Here is a 10,553-nt window from a genome sequence, read left to right on the forward strand (position 1 = left end):
TTTGATCTGAGAATAATTTCCTTTTGAGATATTCTCAGCAGTCAGCCTTGATGCAAATTCCAATGCAGTAACACTGGAGCCCTATTTCCAAGTCTAGCAAGTCCTGTCTGTTTTTGCAAGTGATGTGGGGGCGTTTGACTTTGCTGCAATCTTCTTATTTATGGGAAACAGGTACAGCATGGTAAGCCTGGGAGCTGTCAGAAAACTAGATAAACCAGCAGCTGTTAGAAGCCACTGGCCTTTAAAAGGGAAATTATCTGCAGTTGATGAAAGCAGCAATAAATCTGTCTGCAGTGCACATGAGGTGAACACCAGACCAAAAAGCTTTGATTTCCGTAGTGATCTGTTTCGAAGAATGTTACATTAAAGTGTAGTGAGTGAAGGTAAACAGCCATTTGGAGCTGTTGCACTGTCCCCTCCAAAAGTTCAGCTGCAGGCATTACAAACAGGACTCTAAAAGAATAAAAGCTGTTGTTGCAAAGTTCAAAATGATGATAGAAAATATTGGATTTGCTCATCATCTGGCAGCACCTATGGGTCGAGAATGAAGGCATTCACCACAGAACAGAGACGTTAACCTGGTTTCTCCCTTCATGTACACTGTCGGACCTCCAGTTGAGTTTTTCCAGCAACCTCTTTTTCTTACTTTCTCATTTCTTTCAGTTCTCAAGCACCAATTTAGGTGCAATACGGCTTCCAGGCATCCACACTTCTATGATGGCTGTGCTTGCAGCATTTTGGTAAAGCCATTAGCTTAGTTTCAGTGAGTATGCAAGAGAAGCACACAGAGTAGGCAGACAGTATGTGTCAGTGTGTAACGCTAATTTAACTCCAATGGTATCATACTTGACCTGAATACTCACGTAACACTGTCCCAGACTTGCAGAACATGCACTCAGCATTGGGAAGGATCCCTCGATCAGTGCTTAATCTCGATCAGGTTCAATGATTTTCACATTAATTCCTGATTTCTTTATACTGGTTTTTGCTAAGTTTGGTAGTTTCTCTTGTTTATTGAAATGAACAGGGAGTTAGGCAGCATGTGTTGAAGGCTTTGGTTCTAACTTTAATTCTGCCCTGACCACCAAAAGTTGGTGCAGTAGCTTGTTATCCCAGGGCAAATGAACAGAGGCAACACAGAGCAGGACAAGCTGCTGGAAGAGGAAGGAAGAGGGATAGGCTCTCTGAAGGAGGTCATATCTTCCCAAATTGCTCAGGAAACAATTCTCCAAACCTGAACCAGAGGTGAAATAGTGCCATTAGGGGGAGCCTTAGTAAGATCTGGTGTCTCCTTTAACCACAATTACAGCCTCAGAGCGGAGTGAAGACAGCACTGCCAGAGGATGTTAAGGGGACAGTGACTATAAACTTTTGTACATCTGACTCCTTCAGGCTGCAGTAGAAACCTTTTCCCGTTGTGCAATCACTGTCACCTAGAGCATTCATTGAGGGTCTGAATACCAAGTCAGATAAATGCATCTAACTCTTCATTACCGGAAAGAAGCAGGTAGAGGGAATACTTGGTTTGACTGGAGTAACATCCTTCCCATGGTCCAGGGCAAACATGTCACTTGACAGCCATTGCATGTCAACTGAGAAATGTACAGCAACCAAAAGTAATTCAACTTCCTCAATGTGCTATGGCCATATTCAGATCAACGCTTAGTATCATGTTAACAGTTAATGATCGTATAATTTAGCAACAGCCTGCTGTGTAATAGACTGAGCATGTGCAGAAGGATTACATGAGATTGAGTCAAGCAAGATACAACAAGCAAAGCCCTACTCAACATGTTCTTGCACATAGTTTATAATTAACAATGTTAAAGCTTGCACTAGTATTGTGTTCAATGCTCATTTCTCCCAAGCTCCCAGAAGCCGCAGGACATATTCATGTATCCAGTCCTGTTTATGTCTGAAAACACAACAAATCCCTGAGGGTGTCTGTTGAATGACAAAGCTGTCCATTGATTGCCTAGCTCAGGACTGTGGTGCCCACTACCACATACGCACATGCAGCATGCATACAGCAGAAACCATGCTACCAAATGACATGCAACTGATTATTGGGATGTGTAAGCAACCATTAGACAGTTCTGGAAGTGCCACTTAATACTCATAAGCGTGCCCATCACAACTCATCATGATCTATAGGAGCCATACCCTCATAAGGGTACATCAATGATGGAGAGGAGGATACGCAAGAATATTCATTAATTGACCTATTACTGTTATGAGTTTCCATAAATCAGAAAATTAATTGACTACATTATGAAATTAAACTTAGCACACTAAAGTTCCCTTCATATGTCTTAACTCACACCATGTCTTATTTCTCCTATCACCCTGTGCTTATTGACTTCCACTGGCTCCTATTCAAGCAACACCTTGATTTTAAAATTCTCATCCTTGTGTTCAAATAGCTTTGTCTCCCCATCTGTTCCCATAACTCCTGACCAGCCCACAGCCTACGAAGACATCTGCACTTATCTAATTCCCACCTCTTGGGCGACCTCGATCTTAATCACCCTTCTATTCCACTGTGGGTGGCTCAATGGTTAGCACTACTGCCTCAAGGTGCCAGGGATGCTGGTTCAATTCCAGCCTTAGGTGACTGCCTGTGTGGAGTTTGCACATTCTCCTTGAGTCTGTGTGGGTGTGTTCCAGTTTTCCCCCACAGTCCAGAGTTGATTCGGTGGATTGGCCATTGTGAATTGCTCATAGTGTCCAGTGACATGCAAGCTAGGTGGATTAACCATGGGAAATGCAGGTTTACAGGGATGGGTTGGTCTGGGTGTGATGTCCTTCAGATGGGTCAGTATGAACACAGTGGGCCAAGTGGTCTGCTTCCATACTGTAGAAATTCTCTTGATGGTTTTACCGAGTTGATTCTATTGATGGTTTTACCGAGTTGCCTTGGACTCAGACTTTGAAATTCCCTTCATGCACCTGTCTGCCTCTCCACCAGCTCACTTCGTTCATTTAAACACTCATTGCAACAGACTTATTAATAATTTCTTTTGGTCAATGGACCTCTATCTGCGTCTGGCGCTCAGCCCCATTTTAATAAAGTGCCTATAAAGTTTTCTTTCTGCTTTCATGGCATCTGGCTGTCATTGGCAAGGCCAACATTTATTGACCATCACTAATTGTCCTGGGGAAGATGGTGTGGGTCATCTTCTTGAACTTTTGAAGTCCTCTGGCATACAAGAACATCCAGCGTGCTGCTCAGAAGGGAGTTTCAAGATTTTGATCCAATCATAGTGTAAGAACTAGATCAGAATAGTTTACGGCTTTGAGGGGAATGTGTAAGTTGTGTTGCTGTCATGCGTCTGCTATTTTTTAACCTCTAGATGGTAGAGGTCATGAGTTTGAAATGTTTTGTCGGTGGAGTTACTGCAGTGCATCTGGTAGATGATGTACACTGTTTCCATTGGCAATGGAGCGAATGAACATTGAAGGTGATGGATTGAATGCCAAACAAGTGGGCGGCCTTGTCCTGGATAGGGCTAAACCTTTTGAGCGTTGTTGGAATTGTACTCAGCTGGACCAGTGGCAGTGCATTAGGTTGTCGCTTTATCAGCATTAGTTGTTCTTGTTCCATTTGTTGAAAGCTTTCCTTAACCTTATCAATATTTACAGTTGATTCCACAATTTTTGCTGATCTTTATATGTACTTAGTTACAGAGACACTGAAATCTTGAATTTCTATTCCTTGTTTCTGACTTGTGTCCTTACTACTAATGTCATACAGTTCTAACTTTGACAATACCTTGTGCGTATTCCATTTGGCACTGTTGCTTATATTCTAATTGTGATTTAATGCTGGAAATAGGAGGATGAGCCATTGAAATCTTAATAAGATGATGGTTGAAATAGCTGTGCAAATTTACAAGGCAAATTGCAATGTCAATCAACGGGAATTGAACTAAAACTGGTCTCAATGATGCCTGAAATGCATTAAAGTCTTCACAAAAACATAATTCTCCAAACTGAACTACAAACTAAATACCAAAGAATAACCCATGTGAGAAAAATAGCAACTTTATCTTTTTCTGAAGCAATTATGTGGTGCACAGGCTCCATGATGAAGCAGTTATGTGATGCAGAGGCTCCATTATACAGCAGAGACAGATACTTAACAATGTAAAGATGCAAAATAACTAGCATTTCCCAAATTGATTAATGTTTATAGTACACATAACACCTCATGGCTTGACATACAGCAAGAAAGAAAGTTATTGTAGTTCTCATGAAGAAAACAGAAAGCATTTCCTGTCGGAAACACACAATAAAGTTTAGTCAAAATCTGTTTTCAGTCGACTTGCCAGGAGGATTTCTGGGTGCTGAGAAACACTTGACCAAATGGTGGTGTGCAAGACTTTTATAAGAGTCGGCACTAGATCAAGATTAAATCTGGTAAGGATGAAGAAGCAAGCAGCTATTTAAAGTCAAATCTCTAACTTCTCTAACAAAAAGGACCAATTTCAGTGGGATGAGAGTGGATCAAAAAGAAACAATAGCCAGTAGGAAAAACTAACAGAACAAATGGATGATCTTTAACTGAGAGAGACTAACCATGAGGTTGGTGGAAGCGGAAACGATCAATAATTTCCAAAGTAAATTGAATGAGGCATGGAACGCACCGCCTGCAACAATAGTAGACATTTAAATGGTCGTTGGATAGGCATATGGACAAGAATAGAATAGTGTAGGTTAGATGGACTTCAGATTGGTTCCACAGGTCAGCACAACATCGAGGGCCAAAGAGTCTGTACTGCGCTGTAAATGTTCTATATTCTATGTTCTAGATGTAAAGTAACCCACGGTAATATTTCTAAGAAGACCGAGCGAATTATAGACCATGTCCTGAGGAATATTTATCCCTCATTCAATATCACTAGAATGGATTAACCAGTTAGAAGCCTTTTGTTATTACGTGAACAGCCACAGATCTATTGATCTGTGATCACTGTTGCAATCACAGTCAGCACTGGTGCTGGTTTAAAAAAAACGTAATGATTGCTTCTTCACAAAATATGTAGTTTGTATTAGACTAAAATGTTAATTTAGCCAAAGAAGCACCAAATGACTTGTCATGGGAGAAAATCGGCTGACACATTCCGACTTACCAAAAGCGCTTCATTGGCATTAAAAGACTTGGAACATTTGATGATTAAAAAAGCAGCATATAAATGCAATACTTTCAAAAATTTAAGTCCTTCTTTACACTAAGTAATTCACTGCTGGAATAATTGCAGCTGTACATCCTTGATGGCTGGGAAGGAAGCAGTGGCAGCTAGATTCCTGAGGAAATTATTCTTACTGAAAGGGTACTTTGTGTGGGTGGGAGGGATGGTGCTTGAAATGCTTACATATTCATAAAGAGCAGATGGAATATATCCGAGGATAATTTGCAAGAAAAGGAGATAAAAGAAGAAGGATGCTATGGTGTAAATTTTTCACAACTTATTAGATGCAGGAGAGATATCATAAGATTTTAAAAAGCTAATGTTACTGTTAATATTAATATAAAGCAGCTGGAATCAAAATTAACCAAGGCCACTTCAGCTGTGATCTACAGTATGAGAAGACTAGAATCTAATTGTTAAAGCGAGAGATGTAATAACTAATGAGAGATATTCCCAGCTAACAGTAGCATATGAAAGATAAGTAACAGGATTGGGAATGCAACAATCACTTGTTGCACAAGCCTTGAAATTCAGAAAATTGGGATGTTGATAGTCCAACAGTTCTTTGAAGCAAGGCATACTGATCATTGTAGCTAACTGTTTCCCAGTGGCATCTAGGGTCCACGATGCCCACATCCCAAAATAGAGGATAATGGATCAAGTTTTACTATCAGCATTAGGATGGTGCACTTGGGGTGACAAAAAGGGGGATCAAATCAACACTTAAAGATGTTTGGATGGCTCAACCATTTCTCAATAGTCAGCCTCCTAATGCTTTGTTTGATTGACAATAGAAGGTCTGTTGATGCTGGCAAACCAATTACAGGACCAACAATTTTAAAATCTCAATAGCTCTAGCAGTCTATATCCTTTCAGGCCTCAGAAAAGCTACAGAAGAAATTTTCTGGAATGGTACCATGGATGACAGATATTCATTAAAGAGAAAGCAGATTTCTCCTTACAGTAGAAAAGAAGAAGAAGAAATTCAATAGAGGACCCAAAATTAATAAAAGTAATGATGTCCTCTTCCCTATCCAGTGACTTGATCATCACAACTGTGGCATATAATTCAGCCACAGACTGAAATTGAAATCTGGGATCTTGCTGATACTTATACACTGGAGGAAAATGAAGAAACTGGTGAGAAAATAAAATGACAAGTCATATGGCACTTCTTCAGCTAAATCAACATTTTAGACTAATATGAACTACATATTTTGTGAAGAAGCAATCATTACTTTTTTTAAAACCAGTATCTGTGTTGACTCTAATTGCAACAGTGATCAGAGATCTGTCGATCTATGGCTGTTCACGCAATAAGAAACAGCTTGTGGCTGTGTAGGCTTGTACACTTTATCATGCTGTGACATTTTGACATTTGGCTCTTTATAATTGGCATCAAAAGCTGGCTTCTAAAATCTAAATGGGTAGGACTCTGGAGTATTTATGTAATAGTTCATAAAATTGAAAAGAGCAAACTAGCGAAAAAAAAACAAGCTCACCAGCATTTCAAAACAGCTCAGAAATTGCTTTTTCAGATACATCATTATTTTTGATGCAGCATTGAAAATGCAGCATTTTTTAGGATATTGGCTGTGATTAGAAGTACATCTTAGATTTGATGAACTGGAATGAATGGTGATACAGTATCTGATATTTTGATACATGTTTGGGTGTCACTGCTCCACAATGGTTGTATTTCTGATGCATTTCAAACATGAAATTAGAAATGCATCTTCTTTCAATAACCCAGATTTTGATACTGAAGGAAAACATTCAAAGTAGTCTACAACTCGATGTCCAAATGCCATCATTAACTGTCTTCCATTTCCCAGAAATCTGATCACCACCATAATCATACGTTACCAATTAGTATAAGATCTGCCTTCGTTGAGTTTCTCAAGGAACTATTTAAAATATGTTTGCTTGTTAAGAGCAGATTTGATTCTTTTATGGACAAGTCCATAACTTTCCTTCATTAAGGAATCGGAGGCAGATTGTTGTGATAGAGTGAGACTATTCTCCATTCAAAATTGTAAAGAAACTACTAGCATTGTGAGTCTTAAATACTTCCTAGCTCCTTATTTCCCCAGCTTTAGAGGTGGGTCTGAAAACTGCATTGTGCGATCTCCTCCTGCAAATACTTAAAACATCCATATCAAATTCTTTTACCTCATAATCAGCCAATGTGCAGGGTTGGAGGAAAAAGCCAAGAGCATCAGACTATGTCATAATACTCATTTGGAGATCATGCACAGAAGTGAGCAAATGAGCTGAGGAGTGGGCAGATGGACTTTAGACAATTATGAGGTTCTGCATTTTGGGAGGGCAAATCAAGGTAGGACCTATGCACTTAATGGTAAGATCCTGAGAAGTGTTGCCAAAGAAAAAGACTTTGGGAGCAGCTTCATAGTTCCTTGAAAGCACAGTAGCACGTAGACAGAGTAGTGATGAAAGTGTTGGATACGTTTGACTTTATTGGTCAATGCATTGAGTATACAAATTGGGATGTCATGCTGTGGATATATAGGACATTGGTTAGGCCACTTTAGTAATAAGGTCTACAGTTCTGGTCTCCCTCCTATTGGAAGGATGCTGTGAAACTTGAAGGGAGTCAGAAAAGATTTACAAGGATGTTGCTAGGGTTGGAGGGTTTGAGCTATAAGGAGAGGCTGAACAGGCTGGGACTGTTTTCCCTAGAACATCGGAGGCTGAAGGGCATCCTTATGAAAGTTTATAAAATCAGAAGGGCATTGATATGGTGAATAGCCAAGGTCATTTTTCCCCAGTGAAGGGAAATCCAAAACTAGAGGACATAGGTTTAGGGTGAGAGGGAAAATATTTAAAAGGGACCTAAGGGGCAACTTTTTCACACAGAGGGTGGTGCATGTATGGTATGAGCTGTCAGAGGAAGTGGTGGAGGCTGGTACAATTACAACATTTAAAAGGCATCTGGATGGGTATATGAGTAAGAAGGGTTTGGAGGGATATGGGAAAAATACTGGCACATGAGACTAGATTAATTTAGGACATCGGGTCAGTGTGGACAAGTTGGACCAAAGGGTCTGTTTTAATGCTGTCCATCTCTATGACTCTGAGTATGAGCCAAGTGGTCACCTTCTGGATATTCATAATTCTGAGGTTCCACATCAATGGGATTGTACCTCTTGGGTAGAAATGGTGGTCAGGTGGTCAGCTGTAGTGATAGTGAAGAGGCCAGGCAGGTTCCACTGACTTTGGCTGACGTTCCTTCCAAATGGGCTGAGGAGCTCACCTGCTAAACCAGATAGCTGAGAGGTCACTGCAAGTGGCTTCTGGGAATGACCTTCAACAGAGGGTTGTGTGGGGTCAGACATAAGACAAAATCTATCAAGCCTTTCCTAGCCCATCAAGAACTGTACAATAATTATTTTCAACTTAACTTTGACTCAACTTCATTTTTGCTCTTGGCAAGTTTGAGCTACTGCAGTCAGACCATGATAACACCATTGGAGAAAATTTGGGGAAAAGCTTCATGCTTCATTCTATTTTTGGACGCCTGTCTTTTTTACCTGCCAAGTAAAGTTACTGTCAGACTCAGCAAGAAAGAATGGAATAACTAATCTAGCTGCTCACTGTTACATCCAAATGGATCACGTAAAGCACCACCAGCTCCACCTTCACATCCAAGTTTACATACAAGAAACTCAGGGATTTCTGTCTCACTAAGATTGAGACCATTGAAATAGCAGCCATTTTTTCTCTTCCTTTACTTCAAAGGCCAAATTTCCCTTTCAGCTCTCCCCATGCCCTAAGTCTGAAATCATATCTTTCTTCAGTTCCTTTCTCATCTGAGCTCAGCCTGTTCAATAGACTCACCTTGACCTTCTTCCCTAAGTGCTCAACACCCAAATGCCCTTCTTGCATCTCTGCATTCATTGATTGCGTGAACAGTCCTCCGTCTTCAGGTGCTGCCCTTCTCACCTAGAGGTGTGCCATCAACTGCCCCGATCCTCAAAGAAAGAAACTCTCAAACTCACTGACTTTGCAAATTACTGCCCAAGCTTTTGTCTCACTTGGCTGTTCATACTCCCTGATCAAGTTGGCGTCTCTCTTTCTCTGACCTCCATATTTGAATCTCTCCATTAGGTACATGTTCTGCCATAACATACAAAGTTACAAATGACATCCTACATGACCGTGATGAAAATAACTTACCCTCCTGCCCTTCTTATTCATTGAGTAGAGATTTAGAGTATAATGGACAGTGGTGAGAGAGAGGTTAGCAACACAGAGGAAGAATTAGAAGAGATTGTCTTCACATGTGCATGATAAATACAGAAGAGGAAGACGAGGCTTCTTTCTTTCAACACCCAGGAAAATTTTTGCCTCGTCCCATTGTCATTTCCAACTGATTCTTAATCAATTCCATAATTTTGCCTTCAGCTACTCTAACTGAAAATCTACTTTTGCTGCTAATCACATTAGCTATGAATTCCTCTTCACCCAAAATCAAACCTGTTTTCCCTCTTCTGCGATTTGTCTGGCAGTACTTTGAAATAATTTTCTAGATCCATATTGCTTCTCATGTGAGGAGGTTAAAAATACCAAGATTCAACACTTTTCCCACATTACTATGATATTTGAAGGACTCAGCCTCATTTCTCTTCTGGAAAGTTTCCAACACTTGCTCCCCATTGATCACAACTGGATGGGTGCTCAAGGTATTGACTAAGTAAAGCAGTATACAATTTGCTCATAACTCTAAACTTGCATTCTGATGCTTTAGTTAATTAGTTCACCATTCCAAATTGATTGCAAAATGTTAGGGAATGAATTTTACAGGAATGGCTGGGGGAAATAATACAGAAAAATTATTCCTTTTTCCCTACTCTCAATCAAAACAAGTTGTTTGGCATTATGCCAACTGCACATCTGGCTATGCTACAGCAATATCATGCGAGGGGCATATTTTTTCACATATTGCTGTCCACCTTCAATCACATTATCAGGGGAATATAAAACCCAACCCCAAGAGTTGAACATGGTGAGTGTCAAATGTACAAGGAGCCTTTATGTCATCCATAGCTTCATCCTTAGCTATTTCCACATGTAAATAGATTGTTCATTTGTTTTAGACTCCTGCATTCTGCATGCTAAAAGTTTCCAATTGACATTTTATCACCATTAACATATTTCATCCAAATAACTTTTAATTTCCCAAATTGTTCAGAATAAACAATCTGTAAATCTGTAAATCTGTAAATCTATTTAAGTTGGGGAGAATGTTCTCAGACAGACCATCATGGCTCACTATGTTGTGGTTCTATGTTTGTTTAACACACATTTACAGGAATGGCATTCTAAGCACAGGTCCTGTCT

The sequence above is a fragment of the Chiloscyllium plagiosum genome, unplaced genomic scaffold (assembly GCF_037043375.1).
Source record: "Chiloscyllium plagiosum isolate Xiang-an unplaced genomic scaffold, Cpla_swu_hap1 HiC_scaffold_3, whole genome shotgun sequence".
Taxonomy (NCBI): Eukaryota; Metazoa; Chordata; class Chondrichthyes; order Orectolobiformes; family Hemiscylliidae; genus Chiloscyllium; species Chiloscyllium plagiosum.